This window comes from Arachis hypogaea, chromosome 19 (assembly GCF_003086295.3).
Source record: "Arachis hypogaea cultivar Tifrunner chromosome 19, arahy.Tifrunner.gnm2.J5K5, whole genome shotgun sequence".
NCBI lineage: Eukaryota > Viridiplantae > Streptophyta > Magnoliopsida > Fabales > Fabaceae > Arachis > Arachis hypogaea.
In genome coordinates, this window is record NC_092054.1 from 29,943,240 (window position 1) to 29,965,590 (window position 22,351).

The following is a 22,351-nucleotide window of genomic DNA, read 5'->3' on the forward strand; positions in this document are numbered from 1 at the left end:
GTGATTCTCACCGGCGACCGCCAAAGCTGTGAGATACTGATTATGAATTTGCGATGAAAAAGAAAAATTGAAATTCAAAAATAAAAACACAAGTCATATAGCCACTATAAAGCCGACATCGAAACAGATTCATTTTATCATGATTTTTTAATTAAAGTACAATTTTAGAGAAAAGTATATACAGAGTACGCGAGATACGCAATTCAAAAGAAAAAAAAAAACCAGTAAAAAGAAAAAAGAAATAACATAATAAAGAATATCCATTTATATAAAATTTAGGATAATCTCAAGCTTCATAACGTCCAAAAGAAAAGGAAAAATAATTGAAAAAAAAAAAAAGAGGACTCATAAAAGTGGTCCTCTTCATTCTCTTAACCTATAAGAAAGACTTAGTGGTATATATATGACTCCATATATGTATGACTCCTTATACATATTTATGTACACGGATCACACAATAGTTTAGATTCCTTGATAATCAGAAGATATAAACTATGCTGCGGATGGCGCGGGAACAAACTTGATTTCACCACCAGACTCCAAAATAGCCATCTTAAACCTTTCTGAATTCACGGGATGATTGAAATCCAAAGTCTCATCTTCGTATATATCCCACCATTTTTTCACCAGCATCTTGATGTCTTCTCTGTCCATGTTATCTTCCTTCCCAGTATACCTCCATGGTTTAGACCCCTGAAAAATTAATTAATGCCATAACGTAAATGTAAGCAACCAAATAAATAATTGTACAAATTATCTGGGAATAAATTATTATGTATAATTTGAATTGAATACTCACAGCTGCACAGTAGTGAACTACTTTAACTTTGTCAAGCTCAACATTTTCAGGATGACGCCATAACATGGCAAGCACAAGATTGTAAACATTTGATATGGGCTTGTACTTATCCTTAAAGTAATTGTTCAAAAAGTCCTGAAAATAATTCAATTTCAAAAACATAAATCTCACGTTTTTTTCATGTAAGAAAAATTGAAAATAAATCGTACAAATAAGTACCTGTTCTGCAAAAGATGTAGGTTTTGTGACTTGAAGTGTTTTAAGAAGGTCATGATAGGTCGCAAGATTTGGTTCATAAACGAACATACCAGCATTGAAATAAAGTGGGGGCTTCGGACCAAAGTCCTTAGGCCATTGAACCTTATCAGGGCATTGCTGGCAATAACCGATCTTGTACTGCGAGGTGTGGCCCCAAGTTGGTTCACAAAAACAGTCCATCACAGCATAGAAGTAGTTATCCGGCAAGTCAAAGAGGTGGTCAATGTTCTCAAACACTTGAATGTCACCATCTAGATATATCATCTTACTATACTCCACAAACTGCAACATTTTATGCCATCAAACTCAGATATAATAATAAAAAGCAAAACAAAAAGAATAAGAGAATAGAAGACAAGATGTACCTCCCAAATACGAAGTTTGGAGTAGTTGATGACATAATAGGCCATAGCAAACTGTGTCTGGTTCTCAGGTGGATACACAGGCTCAATCTCCCTAACAATGCACCCTTGAGATATCAGAATCTTTCTGTGCTCTTCAGGAACATCGGGTAGCACTGCAACAACAAGAGGGTACATTGTTTTCGTTTTTCTCAGACCCTTTGCCAACCCTACAACACCCTTTCACATAGTCACCGTTCCCAGCAAGGAACGTCACAAAGGCACGGTTACCAGCGGTGCGGCCGTTGGCCACGGTGGCTTTGGGTGCAGTGAGGGTAGTGATAGCAGGAGCCATGTTTGTTTGTGTTTGGTTTGAAAGAAAATGAAGGTAAAAAGTATTTGATTTGTTGTTGTTGGTTTTGATGCTGAGGGAAATGAGAAGGGTGGGTGGGTTATATAGATCCTTCTGAGGGTAATATGGTCATTATATACCCGGAAATTAATCCAACGGTTAAAGACGGAGATTTGGAGATCACAAGGTATGATAGCCGTTAATTGATTGAGATAATTAGAGAATTAAAGAATTAATTAGTAATTATGTAATAGTTAATCTTATCCCTTTGGCTGGGGCATAAACATACGAGAATTCTAGATATCCGTGGGGTACTCATTCAATGTAGGAATAATAAAATCTTGATAATGATGGTCAAAATAAAATCAATCAATAATAATAAAATAAAAGAATCCACATTAATTGGGAATTAACTATGATGCCGCCTGTAGGGGAATTTCCATGTTTTACGGGCAAAAATCTCAGCATGCATATGTATGTCTTCGCCAAGAGGAAGGAAATACCTTTTTTTAGGAGATAAAATGTTTGATTGCCTGTTTCAGTTTTTTGTTAAGTTTGTAAGAAAAATCTAGGTAGCTAACTATAATATAAGTTAATTCAGTTAATTTTTTTATTTTTAATTTTAAAATTTTATAAAATAAAAAAGTAGGGAGTTATTTTATTTTGTTTCTATAATTAGTATATTTTTTAATTAGTTGGTTATAATTTTTTTTTTTGGTGACAATTAGTTGGTTATAATTGATTATACTCTAAATTAATTCTCTAATAAAATCTTATCTAAAATAATAATAAAATACAATGATTTGTGTTTTTAATGGTGAGTTGTTTATTATTATTTTTTTATATAAAGACAATATAACGTGATTCATAAATAAAAGTTAAGGATGTCAAATTTGATACAAATTTTATTGGATCAATAAATTATATTTATTATTTTAAATGTACGACATAATTAAAAATAATTATTTTCGTTCATATGATCATACACTACCATAAAAATGGGATTTAGTTAAAATAATATAATTTAAATAGATAATAAAAATTTTAATAACTTTTAAGTACAAAAAAAATTAGTTTTTATTAAAAATAAATTATTTTATCAATTTTTGAATTTAAAAAAATGAGGATAAATTAAAAAAAATTTAGTCTTTATTTACATAATTTAGTACTCATTATATATTTTTGTGAGTACTATACTTTTATTATATGCATAATTATTTTTTAAAAATTATTTTGTAAAATTATGAATTAAACTTTTTATTTATACTATTATTTAATTAGTATATTTCATTAATTAATTATTTTATAATTATTTTTAGTTATAAAAAAATTAATACTAATTAATTTATGAGTCACTTATATAAAAGTTTGCAATTTTACTAAGTAACAAAGAATTGATTTATAAAATTTCTTATAACAATTTTATGTGATAATTAATTTGTTTAATATAATAAAATTTTAGTAACTAATTAGTAATTAAAATTTATTAAATATTAAATTTTTCAGGTAAAAATATTTGTAAAATTTATTTAATGTATAACTCTTATTATATTGTTTTATGTATAATAGATAAATAATTAAATGACAGTGCATTGTTTGAATCATCAACTATCAACGTCATGAAATTAGAGATTGTGAGAGTCATATATTTATTAAAGTAGTTTTTTAGTTATTTATTGTTATTATAATAAAAATTAAAAATAAAAATATTATAGACTCAAAATTTAAATTTAAATTTAAATTTTAATCATATTTGACCATTAAAAAATAAATAAATAATTATTGTATTAAAATAAAATAACTTGAAGTATATTTAGTAGATAATAAACAGTAAAATAGAAAGAAATATTATTAAGATTAAAGAAAGTTAAAAGACAATCTAAACCACAATGATCAAGCAAAATTTTTAAAATTTAAAATTTTAATATGCGCTTAACTTCTGAGGTTATTTTTGGCGGAAAGTTAAAGTAATCACTAATCACAGACAAATTTCAATATAACTTCTTATTTTTCTGCCGTACTTGAAAGCACTTTCTTTAACCACATTATATGAACCCTATCATATGATAGGGTATACTCCAAACTTAAAATACCGATTTTTTCTTTCTTAATTTTGGTGTTATTTGTTGGTTTTTCTAGTAGATTTTTTCGTGAAGCAAGAACGTAATAATTCAGGAGAGGCTCTTTTGGTAGAACTATGATAACTACCTCAACAACAATGAAGAATTTACAGAAGGTTTGGATAAAATAAGTTTCAACCAACTGTACCTACCAAAAAAGATTATAATGACTCTTTAGTTGTGAATGTCAAAGATATATGAAATTTCAATTTTTTTTACGTGATTTTGTGAGTTTTAATATTTAATTTATTTCTTTTATTCAATTTTGTAATCAGCGGTAGACATTTCTATGGGAGAAATCACAGTTGGCAAAAGGACGACAATTTAAGTTTGGTATTTGAAAAATGATGAAAAAGACATTATGAAACTTGATGGGCATGGACAAAGTCGAGATAATGACGCAAATTTATTGGTACGGTTTCTGGGTGTAATGGCCCATAGAGCAACGCTGTAAATTGGAAAGGTCTCTGGTGCTGAAAATGTAGAACGTGTGATAAATTTAGGAAAGTTGATTGAAACTTTAGAGAAAAAGCTATAGATATGAAGAAATCAAAATTCAGTGGTAGCTCTGTACAAATTTTTGTTATCAAAATACAGTGATAAAGTGCCTAATTTATCTAGTGATATGCCAGACATTTAATTAGTGTATTTAATAAGTAATAGTTAAAATTTTAAATATATTTATTCTAGAAGGATTAGAATTTATTTTATTTATGTTAAAATTTTTATTATTTCTTATTATATATAAGTTTAGACTTGTATTATTATTATTATTATTATTATTATTATTATTATTATTATTATTATTATTATTATTATTATTATTATTATAATAAAATGTTAGATATTATATATTTAAAAAGTTTGATTTTTGTTATTAATGTTATATATATAAATATAATTTTAATTTAATAAAATTGTTCAATTAGCTACTGGTTGTATGTGAAAAATAGAGTAAGTTGGCTACAAAAATAGTGTGATTAAAAAACTCAACGTTAGCCACAAAAAAAATTGTGGCTAAAAAATTTGGCCTATATAAATTAGCTACGGATAAAATATAGTAGAATTATACTTTTTCGATTTAATTATACGTGAACAATGATATACAAATTGTGTCTCTTTGAGAATCTCTACAATGTCTAAAATTGTGGTTAACCACAATTTTTTTAGTAGCTAAACCCCTTTTTTCTTGTAGTGATATGACTTAATATAATTGAACAAACTATTAAAATAGAAAAATATTAAAAAAATATTAAAATATATTATTTTTTATTAATAATTTAATTTTTTAATATAATAATTTAATAATATATTTTAATTTATATTTCTAAATATTAATAATTAATTAATAAATAAAAATAATAAATTTTAATAATTTTCTAACATTTTTCACTTAAACATGCGGTATACGATGGTGCTCGATGAAAAATAATTAAGTCCACAAAAAATTAAAAATAATGTAATATATAGTAGTATAATATGTTAGCCGATCTGAACTAGAAAAATCAGGCAAATTTATAAAGGGAATATAACGCCACATAAATAAAAATAAAATTATCTAATTTAATATATTAACATAAAATATTTAATAACAAAAAAAATTAGTCAAAAATAGATATAACTTGTTTTATTTAATATTTATTAATTATCGTAATAATTAATAAATACTAAATAAGACAAATTTTAAATTTTTTTGTTGTCTCCCTAATATTATCATATATTAAAAAGGTCAAATATTTAATTGAATCAACAAATTACATTATTTTAATGATTGTTGATAATTAAAAATAATTATTTTGACATAATAGAATATACTTAAATACACTAGTAAAAGTGTAAAATATACTTTACATTATCACTCTATAAAAATTAATTAATTAAGTCCATAAAAATAATGCAATAATACGTTGTATGTTAGCCGATCTGAACTTTTTTGAAAAATAAGTAAAACACACTACTTCTCAAATTATACAATCGTTTATTTTCAGTATTTTTATATTAATTTAAAATTATATGTACAATGACCCTAATGTAATTTAAATTATTGTATTGATGAATTTTTTATTATATAAATATTTTAGGAGGAGTTTTTAAACGATTTTTTTTAGGGATAAAGTTGTGGAATCTAAGATTGCTAAAACCTTTTTACTCATTAAAATTTTATCCGGAGATAACATTGCAATAATTTCTGAAAAGTAAAGAGATCTCTTGTCACCAAGTGTAATGTTTACCCAATAAGTTAAGAATTATTTGGTAGAATCTTATAAGGATGCTATAATAATTAAGGTGCTAGGTAAACATTATAGTTACACTGCATTGTCTCATAAATTCTGAACGGTATGGCAGATTAAGGGAGGTTGTGATTTGTTGGACGGGGGGTTTGACTATTTTCTTGTGAAATTTGACTATTTTCTTGTGAAGTTTGATGTAGTTGAAGAGCGAGAAAAGGTTCTCTTAAGAGGTCCATGGATGATTGAAGGAAATTATGTGACAGTGAAGCCTTGGGATTAAGAGTTCAGATCAAGTGAAAACTGTTTTGGAGCAACTCTAGTGTGGATTAGAATTTCTGAATTACCAATTTGGTGCTACCAAGAAGATGCAATGCTTCGTGTTGCAGCTGCAGTTGGCATCCCTGTCAAGGTTGATTTGGCAACAAAATTAGCTGAAAGAGGACGATATGCCCATGCCTGTATTCAGATAGATTTAGGATTGCTTGTGACTAAAAAGATTCTTGTTGAAGGTGTTGAATATGAGGTTGAATATGAAAGTCTTCACCTTATTTGTGATTCCTGTCTCAAGTTTGGTCATGATATGAAGATGTGCAAGACTGACAGCAATGCGGGAGGAGAAACTAATGCCAAGGTGGTCGGCGATGTAGCAAATAAGCAAAGCAGCCAGAAAGCTCAAATTCAAAAAATCTGGTGCATGTGAAAACGGCAAGTTTTCATTTTGGCAAGACTCTTAGAAGTGAGAACGTAAATGTTGCTGTCCCGAATTTGGTGGAGAGCGATTTGCATGCTGTTCACGTAGACCATGCACAACATGAGAATTTGAAAGGTTGGACTCAAGTAATTAGGAAAGAAAAATATAAAATGGGTCAAAAGCCTTCTCCTAGCACCCATCAGGTCCAACCAAAAGCAAAGAAGACTCCTAACAAGGCTACCAATACTTGGATACGGCCTACTCATCAACATTCAACACATGCTATTGGATCCAAAGTAAAATTAAGCAGGGATATCAATATTGGAAAGCCGGTTAATGTGGCTTCTTCGGAGACCCGTCACAATGTACATCATCAGAGCAAGGTGAGACAACAAATGGTACTGTGCCGAAGCGCCCTCGCCCAAACTCTTTGTAGAATTTGCCGGCAGATAAGGATGGAGCATCGGTGGCGGGTGTGGCGCAAGTTTCGACGGAAAAAATTGCGTTGCAACTTGAGAGTCCATTAAAGGCGGGATCGTCGGGTTTTAGAGCTCTCTTTTTGCTGTTTTTTATGGATAGTTTCAATATCATAGCCTGGAATGTGAGGGGTGCGTCTAACAAGATGGCCCGTGTGCATTGTAAAAAAATTGGTGAGAATATATAAACCATCTTTCTTCTTTCTCTTTGAAACTCATATTGTGTTTAATAATTTGAAGAATTTTTGGGATAAGTTGAATTTTTATTGTGTTGGTGTTGAAGAACCAGTAGGACACAGGGGTGGAATTTGGTTTCTCTCTTCTATTGCTAATGCTTCTTGTGTTGTTACTGACCAATGTATCACAGTAAAAGTGAGTGTGGGTAACTTAGTTTGGCTTTGTAGTGCAGTGTATGGGAGTCCTCAATTCGAAAAAAGAAGTATACTTTGAGATCATTTGTGTTCTATTAATTCAGGCCATAATAGACCATGGCTGACCGTTGGTGATTTTAATGAGATTGTGGCACCAGACGAGAATACGAATGCTTATTTTTCTTCTTACAGATCTAGTATATTAGCTACTACTCTAGATGACTGTGAACTCTTTGATCATAAAGTGACTGGTAGGAGATATACTTGGTATAGAACAGTTCAGGCTGGCAGGAACTTGGCTAAAAAATTGGATAGAGCACTAGTTAATGAGGCGTGAATGACAATATTTTTTCAGGGTTATTCTGAAATTCTTAGCAGGCTTCATTCTGATCATTGTCCTATTTTAGTTCATTGTCATGGTAGCTCCAGAGAGAAAGATTCTCGTCTTTTTAGGTTTCAAGTTGCGTGGGCAACACACCCTTCTTATAAACATGTTATTAGTAAGGCTTGGAATCAAGGGTTCGGAAGCGTTACTGAAAGGTTTAAGATGGTTCAACGCGCTTCTTTGGACTTTATCTCAAAGATTTTTGGAAATATTTTTCTGCGAAAAAGTAAGCTGGAATATCAGATTGATCAGATTCAACGGCGTTTGGAGGTTACCAATGTATTGTCTCTGAGAATTAAAGAAGCTGAACTGAGAAAAGATTACAATAGGATTTTATTGCTAGAGGAACTTTTTTGGTACCATAAATCTAGAGAGTAGTGGGTCAAGTATGGGATAGAAATACTAAATTCTTTCATCTTCAAACTTTGGTGCGTAGAAACCATAATAGAGTACATGGATTATATGTTAGAGATGGATCTTGGTCTACTGATCCAGATATTCTCTAAGAAGAAGCCCTCTCTTTTTACAAGAATATCTTTGGTACAACAGAAGAGGTTGAGGTTGATTGTTTAGGGGCTGTTCTGATGCCCAATCTAAGCACCAAGGCTTGTGCTAAGTTAATTGACCCTGTCTCTTTTGCGGAAGTCAAGTTAGCAGTATTCAGTATGAGCCCTTTTAAGGCTCCTGGTCCAGATGGCTTTCAAGCTTTTTTTTAAAGGAATATTGGGAGATAGTAGGCACTGAGATTTGGAATATTGTCCAGAATACTTTTTTGGGAGAATACTTAAATCCTAGCATCATGAAAACTCTGATTGTGCTTATTCCTAAAATTGATAACCCTACCTTTATGAAGGATTTCAGGCCTATTATCTTGTATAATGTTGTTTATAAAATTATCACCAAAGTATTGACTAATCGACTTCGACCCTTTCTTCCATATATTGTTAGTCCTTTACAAGGAGGTTTTATTTTGGGTTGTGGTGCTCCTGATAATATTATTGTGGCGCAAAAAATTCTGAATTTCATGAAACACACAAAATTTAAGAAAGGTACTCTTGCTTTTAAATTGATCTTGAAAAAGCTTATGATAGGGTGGATTGGAGGTTTTTGGAGAGTACTCTCATTGCTTTTGGTTTTCCTATCATCAATGTTAATTTGATTATGAGTTGTGTCTATGCATCATCTCTTTATATTATGTGGAATGAAAATATATTGGATAGTTTTGCTCCTAGAATGGGGCTTAGACAGGGTGATCCAATATCTCCTTACTTATTTGTGCTTTGTATGGAAAGACTGACTTGCTATATATCTCATAAGGTGGTCGAGGGTATGTGAAAACTAGTTTCTGTTACTAGGGGTGGCCCGAAATTCTCTCATTTGATGTTTGCAGATGATCTCTTACTTTTCTGTTAGGCTACAAAGAGTAAGGTCCAAATGGTCATGTATTCTCTTAAAATTTTTTGCAAGGTATCTAACATGAAAGCAAATCTTGAAAAGTCTAAAGCTTTTTGTTCTAAAAATGTGACTGCTCGTAGATGAGATATTTTTACTAGTGTTTTTTCAATACGTTTTGCTTTGGACTTAGGACGATATCCTGGAGTTAACCTTAATCATTCCCGTACCAGTAGGGCTTCTTTTCATTCGGTGATTGAAAAGGTGAGGACAAGATTAGCTAATTGGAAAGGAAGGCTTTTAAATAAAGTATGGAGACTTTGATTGATCAATTCCGTTGCTACATCCATTCCTGTCTATCATATTCAGGTATCTTTTTTCTAAATTGGATTTGCGATAAATTGTCTTCTATGATGAGATAGTTCATTTGGAAGGGTCAAGTTGATGGAAAAGTCTTTCTCTTATTAATTGGAGGACCATGGTCCCCCCAAAGAAATTTGGTGGCCTGGGTGTTAGAGATCCTGCGTGTGTTAATATATCTTTACTTGATAAATTAGTTTGGTAACTTTTTCATTGTCAGGACAAGCCTTGAGTTGCTCTATTGAGGTCAAATTATCTGAGGAATGAGGGAGTTTTAGATGGCCTTGTCCCTTGCAATGCTTCTCATGTTTGGAAGAGTATCTCAAAGGCTTTTGGTGCTCTTAAGGATGCCTTCTCTTGGTCTATTGGGTCACTTGATCAATCTTTTTGGTTTGACAATTGGAGTATTGAGGGCCAATTGCTCCAGATGTCCCTTTTGTACATATATCTGACTCTGATTTAACTATTAGAGATGTTTAGAAAGATGGTCAATAGAATCTCCATGATGTTTTCTCTAACATTCCAAAAGATGTCAAACAGCGTTTGAATGCTTATAATCCGGATTTGAATGCTGGAGAAAGTTCGGGTTGGTCGTGGGGTGTGGCATCTTCTAGACTCTACTCAGCTGGGAGTGGATACAGTTGGCTAGGCAAAAGAAAGTTTGACTGGAATGAGCGTGATAATTGGTTGTGGGTATGGCGACTGCATATTTCTAAGAAGTACAAGTTCTTGATTTGGCTAAGTCTTCATAACACTATTCCTACGGCAGATTTTTGTTTGGGTCGTGGCTTAGCTTTATCTAACACTTGTCATCGGTGTCAGAATGGTTCTGAATCTATTCTTCATTATTTTCGGGAGTGCCCTAGTGCCAAGGAGGTTTGGAACCTTTAGAACCTGTATTCAAATAACTCGGATTTACGTGATTGGCTCTACAGAGGTACAAGGAGTGGAGATGTTTTTCTTTTCTTTTCGACCATTTGGTAGATTTGGAGAAGTAGGAACCATGACTTATTTAATACAGATGACCGTTGGAGTGCTAGTAAAGTGGTGAGTTTGATTCGTAGTTCAGTAAGGGAGTTCCACACTATTTTTGCTATGCATCAATCTTTGTCTCCTCCTTCGCTTTGTTTGCATTGGGTTCCACCTCCAGTTCATTCTGTTAAATTGAATTGTGATGCTAGTTATTTTGCTCCTTTTGGCTATGCTTGTTTGGTTGTATCATTCGCAATTCTGATGGATATTGGTTGAAAGGTTGCATTGGAAAAGTCGAAGTATACAGTGATCTTTTTGCTGAATTGTATGCGATTTGGAGAAGTTTACTTCTAACTTGGGATAGTCAATTTCATGAGGTTATTTGTAAAACAGATTGTTTAAAAGCTCTTTTCTTGGTAAACCAAAGAATACTTGGTAAGGATATTTCAGAATGGAATTTGGCAAAGCATATATAGGAGGTTATGAATTGGAATTAGACAGTATCTATTCTTTTAATTTAGAGGAATACAAATAGTATTGCAGATTGTATGGCTAGAGCAGCTGCTTCTGGCACGAACATTCACTCGAATTGGAGTCAACCATAGAATGAGTTTCAACATCTAATAGATTTAGATATGAATCTAGCCAATTAATTTGATTTTATCTCTTTTTTTTTTTGTTTAGTCACAATATATATATATATATATATATATATATATATATATATATATATATATATATATTCAGGTTATATCTATAAAATTTTGTTTATACTACATGAATACAAAAAGTCAACTACTAATAAATCATTTGTAAATTAATATATTTAAATTTAGAATAACCACACATCACTCACATTCTTAATCAAACTTCATAAATGATATAATCAAACTGTATAAATGCTATAATCAAATGTGATTCACATTTATAATCAAACTTCGTAAAGAATAAAATCAAACTATTAGCTTTACATTAATATATAAGTGGATTATACACTTTTTATTTATTGGATATATATAATAACAACAAATATAATATTGGTCTGGATAGTAAGTATATACCGTCTAATTAAGAGATTTTAAAAGTCTTAGAATGAAATAGCAAAATGTTTCTTTTTATATATAAATTATCTATGAGAGACAATATTTTAAAAACGAAAATTTGTGCACGAAATACTTTTAAATTCCAATTATATAATAAACTAATATACTAGTATATATGTGTCTGTATCAGTACGGGATATTATATAAAAAATATATAATTTTTTTAATTTTTTAAACAAAAATACGATAATAATTTTTATTATAAAAAAATGATTAAGTTAATTAAATTTAAAACTTAATTATTTTAATATTAAAAATAATAAGATCAATGAATAATGATTTTATCTATTTTCAAAGTATAACAATTACTTATTAACATATAATAATATATAATTTGTAATTAAATTAAAATATTTACGTTAAAATTAAATATTTTTAAAGATTTATTTTTAAATACTATTAGTGATTGAATTTATAAACATTTTTTCATGATTCATAATAAAACTTTTAAATTTTCTTACTTTATGTTAAAACCGATTTGAATAGGTACAATCTAAAATGAAATAAAATTTATCGTTGAATTACTTTTTTTATTATTATAGCAAAAAAAATTATTATGGAGAACTATTTTTGTTAAAATTTATCTAGAATTATTTTATATTCTAGTATTATATTCATTCTTGGAATCAAAGTAATATGACCAACGTTCTTACCTATTGAAACTTATCAATATATTTTGTCTATTTTTGAGTTGAAGTAGTTGTATTTGTACCTAAAAATAATTTTATATTTTTTTTGTTAGTTTAAACACCTACCAAACTTGGTAAAGATAAGATAAATGCACAATTGAATACATAATATCTTGTCTTAATTCTTATGTAATTATAAAAAGAATTTATATCTTAAGTCTTGAATTGTCTATATATAAAATATTAATTATTGATACATGTCTTTTTTCACACAAAAAAAATTTGTTAAAATAAAAACAAAAACGACATTAATTATTCAAAAATCAAAGTCTATTTTTCTGTCCACTACAACTACTTTTTTTTTTTTTCAAATGGCAAATCCTTGTTATGTGTTTAAAAAAAAAAACTCAAGATATTACTCAAGAATTTATTAAGCGTTTTATAAGAGTACTTACTAACTAAGGAGTCTTTTTTAAATTATGAGTTTAGTTCTCACTAATAACATTATTTGAGGGTAAGATCTTTAATATAGAACTTTCGATTTTATTTGATAGTATTTTGAATTTTAAGTGTACCCTATGCTTTTATTATGAAATAATAGTAAAGATACAATACCACTTGAATTAAAATTTAGTATATTTTCACTTTTTAGGTGAATTTCAAATGAAATCAAGTTTCAAGCTCAAGAAAATGTTATTGTCGTATCCCATGATCGTAAACAAAGTAAAAAATCATTCTCCATAATACACTGTCACAATAACTCTATCAAATGTATGCTTTTTTCCTTCAATGTGTTCAAAGACCAATATGGTTGAAATAATTTATTTTTTCTCTCTCAAAGTTTAGTTCATTTATAATTATTCTTTTAGCTAACAAAGACCTATCTATTTCAATTGTTAAAAACATAAGAAGATAGTCTTTTAGGTAGTGTTTGTTTCCAGAGATTGGAATTGTGACTAGGAGATAGAGACTTAATATTATGTTTGTTGAGCTAGAGATTGGTACTTAAATTTCTGTCTCTGTCTTCAAAATTTCAGTATTTCAATATCTCCAAAAAGTAGGGACACTGGAGACAGAAAATTTTAAAGACAGGGACAGAAATTTCAATTATAATTTATACCTAAATTACCCCATTCTAATTCAATAATTCCAACATTAACTACCTAATGTAAATTAGAGCATTTTTTGTTGATCCTCGTGACTCCATCTTCTCATTCTTCTTCAAGGTCATCACTGCAGCCTCTGAAGCACCATTTTAAGAACAACCACCTCGTCGCTAATGGCCTAGCCACTGCTAGGTAAGTAATTTTCTGCTTTCAAGTTCATCTTCATAGTCTCCATCTTCTCATATCCTCGTTTTCTCCTTCATAGGACAATCGAAGAACGAAGCTGCCGCCTCTCCCCGGTTGCTATCAACGTCAACCACCAATTCGTCGTCCTACTTGCTCTGACCCAGGTTAGTTCTATACAAATATTGTTTAATTTACTGATTCCTTTCCTTAAATGTTCTATCACAAATCAGAAAATGAGGAATTCACAAATGCTATACCAAATTATCAACTTTGAACTTCACAAAATTAACAAGCAAATAAGGTAAATTGATAAAGGATACCAAGTCCATTGAGAGAGAAAGAGTAGAGACCAGAGACATAGCTTCGAGACGGTGGCGACGCAAATTTACGGGTATGCAAACGGTGGCAACGACACAACCCTCGGGAAGCAACTAGCGTCACGAAGGTGAACCGATGGAGAATTGGAGACGCCCCGTCGTCGTTCGGGATCCTTGGAGGTGCTACTAGCGGCGGGTCAGACCGGAGGATTCCTTCGCATGAAAGGAGAGGAGAAAGGGTAGAAGAGAGGAGAAAGGGGGTTAGGGTTGCACTATGAGAAAGTTCAAATTGGATTTGGGGGTTAGGGTTGCATTTTAAAATTAAGGGTATTTTTGTAATTTTAAGTTTTTTAGTCACTACTTTTATTTCAAACCAAACAGAATATTGAGACATAATTCAGTCTTGTATATTTCTACACCAAATACAATACTGATACTTATTTCTGTCACTGTTTCTCGGTCTCTGTCTCTCAATCTCAGTCTCTCTCGCAAACAAATGCTACCTTAGGTAGCATTTGGAAGAGAAACAGAGACTGAAAGACTGAGATTGAGACACTGAGACTGAGAAATAAAGACTGAAATAAGTCTTAGTATTATAATTGGTGTAAAGTGAGAGATAGAGATTGAAATAAGAATGAAACTCTAATTTAATTTGCATAAATAGTAAAGTTAGAATTAATTAATTGAAATGGGGGTATTTTAGGTATAAAATGTTATTAAAGTTTTAGTTTCTATTCCCAAAACTTTTAGTCCCATATGTTTCCACTTTTTGAAGGTACTGAAATTATGGAGATAGAAATTAAAATTTTAGTACCAGTCTTTAGACCAACAAATATGATATTGAATTTCATCTTCTAGTCTCTGTCCCAATACCTCAAAATAAATGTTACCTTAGAATTTTGACACAAAATTGTACAATTTTATTTAAATAAAATAAACACAATTACTTAATCTCATTATCTCATATGGTTAATCCTACACATAATACATAATAGTGTTAAAACTCAATAAACTTAAAATGATCAATAATTAAAAAATTATATTATTGTAAAATAAATTCATCCATCATGTTTAGTACTATTCTTCATCAATATAAAATATCATTGAACGTTCATGACAATAATTATTCTATACACTTTTTAGTCTTGAGATATTGTTAGAAGATAAAACTCATCACGTATGATATTGAAGCCTATGTGATTGGTTTTTAAATGATATCATTAAATTTTTTATCATCTTATATCAATTCAAGAGTGAAATATGCATTCGTATAATTAGGTAGCGTGTAGCATTGTTCTTGTTATTCTTATGTCTCAAAAATTCATATTTTTTTTTGAATATTTAAGAGAAGTCGCTGATAATAATCTTTAACATTTAAAGAAATATTGGTTAAAATTTTATTTTTAAAATATTTATGATGCATATATATATATAAAATATTTTTTATAATATCAACAAATAAAAAAATGAATGTGAGGTAATGTGAAGACTTTAAAATTAAATTAAAATCTTTAAATATATGAAAATAAAGTTGAATATAAATTTATCATTACGTGTAAATAAATGTGTTCAAATCCAAATCAATCAAAACAAATGTCAATATCCAATCCAAAATAAGAAATTGATCAAAATCACATTAATTTAGATTAGATCAAATTCTATTTTTGGCAATTGGATTAGATTTTATATTTACGTTTTAAAATTGAACTAATCCAATTTAGACCGCAAAATATAATCTAATATTATTATTTTATTACTAAATTTAAACTTTACATTAATATTTTAATTTTATATATTATTATTATTATTATTATTATTATTATTATTATTAAATTCTTGAAATATAATATTGATATTATGTCAATGAGATAACTTAAATAGCATAGTCTTCTCTATACTTACTTAAGAGGTTGTGGGTTCGAATCTCCCTATTTTCAGTAAAAAAAAAAAAAACTGATATTATGGAGGTTGAATATACAATTTTAAATTAAAATGAGTTGTTTAAAACTAAACTATTAAACTATTATATTCAATATTATTTAATTGTCCTATTTTAACTTTTATTATAGAAATATCTTTATAAAAAACGATTTAACTTAACCGATTTAATATTATAGCTTAATAAATAATTTAAATTAAACTGATTTACCATATAAAGACGTTATTATGTAAATCATTCTTAGTAAAAATAATTTAGTAGAATAAGTAACGTTACTTTATAATTCGGTTTTACTTAAATCGATTTACTAAAAACATCGTATCTATATAATTTGGTTTTAGTTAAACTGATTTATTAGGGAGGTGAACTCTATATATAATGAGTTCAAATAAAATTTTTGTAGCGAAATACAACTAAAATAACAAGTTTAACTAAAGTTTATTTTTGGTGACTAACTAAAGTTTATTTTAATAACTATTATAATTAAATATTTTTATAAATTTTAAAATATTAAATTTTTTTGTAAGCAATTTTTTAGCTACTTTAAGTAATTTATAAAATTTAAAAATTCGTTACAAGATGTTATCTATATCGAGAGATTTTAAGATTCAAAATTTTAGGTAAAAACTAGGTGGGTGCAACTTTTTTATAAAATCAGGGTAAATCACGCATTTAAATTGATTGAAATTCAATATTATCAAATCGTCTTATTTTGTTTTTCGTTTTCAAATTCTCTTTAAATAAATTGATGTAGCTTAAAACGATTTAATTACCAGAAAAGTCTACTAAATCAGTTTAGGTTGAATTGATTTAATATATTTTACTAAATCGTTCTAACATAAATTAATTTAGTAGAAAAGCAACTTTTACTAATAATTCAGTTTATCTTCAACCAATTTACTAAGACTAATAAACTTGGGTAAATTAATTCAACTTAGTTGAATGACTTCATAGAAGAATAACACATAAATTTGTGTTAAAAAATACATAAACTTTAGTTGAATAATAAAAAATATAAATTGCATAACACATAAGTTATTTTAAATTATGTAGTTTTTTGGCTAAATAAAACAAAATGTATGTATTTCTCTTTCAAAACTTATGTGTCTAATGTTATAAAATTCTAGTTTATCGTCACAAAATTGTTGCATATATCTAAAGATATAGAAGAAGGTGAAAAAAAAAAAGACATGTAAATTATTTTAAAAAATATAGATATAATAAAATGTGATTAAAATTAATCAATAAAAAATTTAATCACCTAATATTTCTAATAAACATTGATCAGAAATCAAAATTTTCTATCTAAAATTTGTCCTGGTGATCAATGTAAATGCAGAAAGAATTGTGATGAGGATAAAATCAATATTTTCCCTTTTTGTTTGGCAATAAGCCTTTTTGTTTTTTTGATTGATTGTGGTAAATTTTTCGGACGTGTTTCCTGGCGAGAGACCAGAATAGTACGACGATATTCTCTGGGGGTTAGTGCTTCGTACGATGTTATCTTTTTCTTTTCAATTTTCATTCTGCTGTTTCATTATTTATGCATAGTGATGGTGAATTGAATTCTTATATTAATGTAGTAGCCAGTAGGTGAGTATTTTTCCTTCCCTCGAAGACTTTAGGATAAGGTATTTTGTATACGCGTTTTTCACACCGAATGAACCTTCCCCTATTCTAATCTCGATCTTACCAATTAATAAATTCAACGTTGAAAAACTTACCTTGGATAAATGTTATGTACATAAACGACAAAATAAAAAAGCATTAGAATAATGATTTTCAGGTTAACTGCCACCGACCCTAGTGGTAGCTGTAGCAAGCAACAATTATCAAGAAAAAAGAAGCATTAGTTTATCAAGCTCAGTGTCACCACCGACTGGCCCTACGTAATTAAGTTCCCACGAAACACCCCAGTGTTGAGGCACGTTGAATCATAATGGACACGTGGCGTTCATGAGAACGAGTGTTAAAATAATAATAATGTTCTTTTAAACTAAGTGTTGTTCTAGTGGGATCCATGAAATCGTTTGCGTGTGAAACGAAGGTTATCCTTATGTTTGGTGGGACAAATATGCACGTAGAAATCAAGGTGGTGGTACCACGTGGCTCTAGTGGCTAGCTTTTTCCTATTACTAACGGTAGGGAAGTTTTCTGGTTTAGTTAGTTGGTCCAAAATCAAAGGGGCTCAATTAAGAGAAGGATAATGTAGTCAAATATAGTAGAGATTATTATTATTATATAAGATTTGGGGATAATGTTGAGGGCTTTATGACTGCACCGACCAAAGTTTATAGCGCTGGAAAATGACATTTATTTGGTGTTTTAATTTTGAGTTGAAAGTTTGGAGTTGTATCGTACTGTCGTGTGGAGAAAGGATGGAGAGGACTATTTACTATTTTGCAAAAAAAAAAACAAAAAAAAAGACTGACATATATCATTATCATCAGGACATCAACCAGGAAATAATAAATCCTTTTGATAGAATATTCCGCCGGATTCCTTATTATACCTTTTTGTTTCCTTTTCTTATGGACTGAACTTTCAACTTTTTATTTTTTAAATACTTTTTGGTAATTCTGAACTTTGATTTTCTTTTCCTAAGGATCTATCTCCTTTTTTTTTCTGTCCTTGTCTATATACCAGGAAAAAGGGCCGAGGCCCAATACGCCAAGATTAGAAGAAGCTGTTGCTTGCTCGTTTCCGCTCTCTTCATTGGGCCTTGGCTGCTTCTCCACTGATAGGCCAGCCGAGTTAGGAGATGTTCAACAAAAACCATTGACCAAAAAAAAAATAAAAAACCAGCATCCAGTAGTACTATCTAACAAACATAGAAAAGGATCAGTACTAGCAGGAGATGGCGAAATAAATCATCCTCTTAAACTATTCTCCTAGATCCAATACTAATAAGATGGGAAAAAAAATCACCCCCTTAATGCCAAAAGGTCCAAAACTCTAAAACCCTTATTTTACTCCTCACTCGTCTCACCAGCAGTCGAATTTTTTATTTTAATAAATAAATTAATTATAATAATTACTGAAATAAATAATTTAAAAAATATTTATAAAAAAAAAACTTTTTTATCTCGTTTATCGTGTAAATAAAATATGTGTAATTTTTAATTTTTGTATATCTCGTTTACAATAATCTCGTTTACAGTGTAAATAAATTGTTATTTCGTTTACACTATAAACGAGATATATGTATTTATAAATATAAAAATAAATTTTTTGAAAATAATAAAAAATATTAATAAATTTAAAAAATAAAAAATTTGTATAATGTTCAAGTTTCATGATGGGAATAAACACGTTAACTCTGTCACTCCTAAAAATTGAAAGATGGAAAACGTGAAGTTGAGGGATAAATAAAATAGAGAAAGAAGGGGGAGATAACCGTTTTAATTGTGTGTTAGAGAGATAAATAAAACAGAAGAAGAGATGGAGATAGCTGTTTGCCAATTGCTAGGAGAGGTGGATGGAAATAAATAAGTGAGAAATAACCATTTCAATTCTCTTATCATTTTTTTCGCTTTATTTACTGTACATCAACTTCATGATTCCCATCTTTTAAATATATTCCCATATAACAAAAAAATTTAAATATATTTCAAATTTTTATATACTCCACAAACAAAATTTGAAATATCATTATATTTAAATTATATTTTAAATTTTTATGTACTCTTACGCAACAAACAAAATTTAAAATATATATAATTTGAATTTAAAAATTAATACTCAAGAGAGTACATAAAAAATTTAAAAACTTTGTGAGTTAGAAACAATAGTATTAACAGTGAGGTAGTTAGAAAAAAGATAATCGTATTAATAGTGGGCAGTTTATTGGACAGTCCATCTTTCCTATCATTTAAAATGAACAGTTTATCATTGAAAAACTACATATATCTCATTTATTTCACAAGATAAAAAAGGACTATTTATTTCAGTAAATATTTTTTAAATTATTTATTTCAGTAATTATTATAATTAATTTATTTATCACACGAACTAGCCAGCAGCTTGGCTCAATCATTCTGTCGCCGGCCTCTCGTCGTAGTTCGTGTGTCACGCCTTCTTGGCATCATCACGCCGACTCAGTCAAGAAAAAGCAGAAGCCGCCAGCAACTCGCCGTTGGTTCGGACGTCGTCGTCCTTCTTGCTTTTTGGCCTTGCCATCGCCGCCTACTCGCTGGTCTCGTCGGCGAGTGAGTCATGCCTTCACTGTTCTTCTTTTTCAAATTTTTCCTTGTCCCTGTCTTCCCTATTTCACATCTTCTTGCATTTTTCTTTAACTAATTAACTAATTTTGCTATAAATCATCACTGAATTTTAATCATGTTCTGATTAAATTAATACACTATTGTTGATACCATAATTATGAAAACATGCGGAATCCTGTGTCGTCTTAGTTTTTTGTATGCCAATGAATTTCTGTGAAAATATATTATCTCTGTGAAAATATATTAGCTAGTCCAGGAGAACAAAGTTAGGCAACATGCCACTTGGAGTTCAACACTTGAATTTATGTGAAAATATCATTGTTATGAAAATCGAATCGGACCGATCGGTTTGACTGGAGTAATTGAGAACCGGTTATTTGGCCGGTCCAGTTGATCCTAGAACCGCCTTATAAAAAACGGTGGAAAAATCAGCCAGGTTTTTAAAGCTCCGATTTTTGAGTGAATACCCAATCCGACCCCTGACAATTTTTGCGAAAGACAACGAGGCCCCTAGAAAAAAAAACCACTTTCCGGCCCTGAAAATTTTTTCCATGAGACAAATTAGTCCCTACGTCAATAATCTATTTTTGGGGTTAAGATGGTGATGTGTCCGTTAAATGCCAGCTTTGATTGGCATATTAATGAATCACCCAACTTGGTCCCTAACAATTTTTTGAAAATATAATTTCGTGTTTTATCTGCACTTCACAGAACATGATCAACCCTAAACGCCTCTTCCTCCTTCCTTCTTGTGTAGAACCCTAACTGTCTACCACCATGAGCCATGAAGATCATTCTTCGGAAACTAGGAGTCGCAACCTGTGTGATTATAGTGTTGGCGAAGAGAGTATGTGCTGCACCTTTTCTTTTGGAAGAGTTGGGCAGCCAAGAAAGAAGAAATTCATGTCTCCAAAATGTCACTGTGGGTCCTATGCAATTCTCTTCCAATCTTGCGCAGAACTTAATCCCAATAGGTTCTTCTTGGGATGCCCTAATTACAATGTAAGTATTGATTTTTTTTGTATATTTCTTAAATTTGAAAAATTTATGTAATTTTGATTTTTTTTACAATCAAATTTTTTTATTTTCAGGCACCCATCCCACATTGCAAGTATTTCAAGTGGCTAAATGTATTAATTTACGAAAATATTGATGAGGACATTACTTCTAAGAATGCTATTTTAATGGAAAGGAGATTGAAGGAGGTAGAACATAAAATGAAGGAGTTAAAGATGGAATTGAATTTGAAAAATCAAAACGAAATTGGATCTCAAGGTGGTAGATATTACTTCAGATGTTTTAGGCTTATAATTTTGGGTATAATTAGTATCATAATTGCTGTAGTTTTTAGGACATGTCCTAAGTAATTCTCATAACCTTAGCTGTGACATTTTATAATAATTATGTTGCATTGTAATGGTTTTAAGATGTAACTAAATCTGTATAATATTATATTTTATGTTAATGAATTTGCTATCACTTTAATATAAGATGATATTGTATTGAAAGAAATTAGATTATATTACAAATGTGTAATCACATATTTTGATGGATGAAGATTTAAAAATCTGGATATACAATAATTGTAAGCTAAATATATGTTTTATCAAATTAAAAAAAGTTTGTACAATATGATTTTTATATGTGCTATATGATAATAAAGATGTAGCTATAAACATAATCCAAATACAATCCTATACTTAGGTCCATCATTAGGAGGTGCAGATTGAGATAAATCAATCTCTTCACCAAAATTTACATTGGGCGAGGCTTTCAATTTTGACATCTTTTTCTTATTTTTTTTGCCTTTGCTTGGAAATGATGATGCAAATATAACATATAGATTCAGCAATTTGCAATCAACAACACATAACAGACCTAGCAGAATTAACATAATTAAAAAAATAGAATACACAAAATAACAAATGCAACCATTGGATCATGTTGTTGTCCTAGCTTGTTTGTTGCTGCTCCAACGGAAGTTCCTGATTGAGTCTTGCTTTCCTTTTTTGTCTTTTTAGTCTTTGACTGCCAATTTGGATCCTTAGGTGCACCTTTGCAAGTCTTGTGATAATGACCTTTCTCTCCACACTTACTACA

General features: G+C 29.7%; 1 pseudogene; it reads right to left on the minus strand.

Annotated features, from left to right (window-relative positions):
• Window positions 1–242: 242 nt before the first annotated feature.
• Window positions 243–1,816, minus strand: LOC112779233 (galactinol synthase 2-like; annotated as a pseudogene).
• Between the last annotated feature and the right edge of the window lie 20,535 nt (window positions 1,817–22,351).